We start from the raw sequence: 2,500 nt of genomic DNA on the forward strand, positions 1-2,500 counted from the left end.
CATCTCTCTCTTTCTCTTTCTCTCATCACCTCATCATTCCTTACGTCATATACCTCACTTCTCCGCTTCTCTCTCTCTGGCAGAAGACGAGGCGACCCTTGGACATTAATGTCAGTTTGGACTCCAGGAAGCCTGTGTCCGGCACGGCGGTGTGTGTGTGTGTGTGTGTGTGTGTGTGTGTGTGTGTGTGTGTGTGTGTGTGTGTGTGTATGTGTGTGTGTGTGTGTGTGTGTGTGTGTGTGTGTGTGTGTGTGTGTGTGTGTGTGTAATTACCTAAGTGTAGTTACAGGATCAGAGCTACGCTCGTGGTGTCCCGTCTTCCCAACACTCTTTGTCATATAACGCTTTATGTGTGTGTATGTGTGTGTGTATAATTCCGTGTATGATGGTCGCGTATGGCGGTGGGGATGGGGAGGAGATGGGGAGGGGATGGGGAGGGGATGGGGCGGGGATGGGGGGGGATGGGGGAGGGGTTATGGTGGTGGCAATGGTGGTTATGGTGTGGTAGCAGAAGTTGTGTAGTGAGCAGGAGACACAATGGAGCGCGCGCTGTGCGCTTGACTTTAGGACCACTTCCGCCGTTGGGGGTGGTAGTGGGGGGGGGGAGTGGGGGTGGTTGTTCTGTTGTCTGGGGTGGTGTTTGGGTAGTTAAGGAGAAGTGCGGGGCGGAGGGGAGGGGGTATGAGTGGTTTGTGGAAGGTGGACACTGATTATCGTGACTCTGGCAACGGACGATCGTAAAGTTAACTCACTCGTTGCTAACAACCGATAATATCGTACTACCTCTTTTTCGTAATTCATTGAACACTCTTCGCTTCCCAGCGGCGAATTATCCCGCGTTTGATCGATAGTTAAGAGCCGGCAGCGGGGAAGGTAATAAATTCGTTTTGGACGGTGATTCGGGACAATTTGAACCATTTGTGCTTATTGTGAAGCAAATGTGTTTTGCAGTTTGCGTGTTGACCCCCATTTTACGCGCGCCAGTTGCAGCGTCGAGCCCAACCACTCCCCTTGTGGAACTCCGCTACGCTCAACGGGACCTGAAGGCTGCTTAACGGGATCGGAACTCTCTCAGCGGGGATTTCGAAGCTGCTCAGCGGGATCTTCAGACTGCTCAACTACCTCTGATGTTCAACGAATGCTAAATCTCTCTCAGTGGAGCCTGAAGATCCTTGCTCGGAACATGGAGCTCGCTTATCGAGCCCTTGATTCCACACCGCCGGACCTGAAACTCCCCATCCCCCCAACGGGTCACTAAACCACGTCTAATAGCATATGAACCTCGCCGAAGGTGACCTGAAACGCGTCCGACAAGATCAGGGGACTCTCTTTGCAAGACTCTGAAACTTTGCCCTAAAGAAACTGAAGGTTGGCGAACGGGAAAGGAAAACTTTTCCAACCGAACTGAAACGTGTTCCGTCACGTGGTCGCCGCCGCTCGTCACCTTCTGTGTTGGTCAGGTCACAGCAGTGACTCTAACCCGTCCTTACGTCTAGTACGTCGTATTTGTTAAACGTAATCGACTAATTACTTCGCGAATGAGGTTTTCTTTAATTATGACATATCAGGTTTGTTTATGTACCTTATTTACCTCAATGTTATATCTCTCTGTGTTTGTAACGTTCATTGTGATGCTTAAGTTTTTTTTAAGGAAGTTATAATTCCTCTGAGTCTTTCTCAAGTCCCACCGACAGTCATTTAATTCTTGGTATCCCAGAAATCCTTCGTTATATCCCCAGATACCTAGGAATTATTTCTTGATATCCCTAGACGGACAGGAATTATTTTTTAATATCTTTAGACACCTAGGAATTATTTCTGACACCCAGGAATTAGTTCTAGATATTTCTAGACAACCAGGAACAGTTGAAACAAAGAGGCGCCGTAATCTCCCCAATATGACTCAAAGTTGTTCACTATGAGGCTGAAATTCGCCTTTAGTGACAATTTCAATTAAAAGAAACTGAAACTTCTAAAGCCGAGCCTAAACCTAAGTCATCGAGGAGATCAAGGCATAAAATTCTTGACACGGAATTAGAAACTCTTTTTTAAACACTCGCTAAATATAGCGATAATTGTGTTTATTATATAATAAACACAATTATCGACGCTCAATTGCTTTTAATGTCTGTGAAATTCGCCCTAAAAATACCCAGATAAACTCACTAGATAAAATTGAAAAATAAAAAAAAGTATTTAGTTCCAGTTAATAAGTCCTACTGACCAAAACCCCGTAATATTAATAGTATTATTTTACTTAATTATTTTACTATTAGTAATTTTAATAGTAAAGGAAGGAGGCATCGCGCCCTGAATGAAGAGAAATTTTAATTTAACGTTTTAAACAAGATATTCGGACTATTGAAGTCCAGAGTCAGTGACTTCGTTGCTGATTGATTGATTGATAAAGATTAAGCCACCCAAAAGGTGGCACGGGCATGAATAGCCCGTAAGTGGTGGCCCTTTTGAGCCATTACCAGTATCAAGAGCTGATACTGGA

This window comes from Procambarus clarkii, chromosome 21 (assembly GCF_040958095.1).
Source record: "Procambarus clarkii isolate CNS0578487 chromosome 21, FALCON_Pclarkii_2.0, whole genome shotgun sequence".
Classification (NCBI taxonomy): domain Eukaryota; kingdom Metazoa; phylum Arthropoda; class Malacostraca; order Decapoda; family Cambaridae; genus Procambarus; species Procambarus clarkii.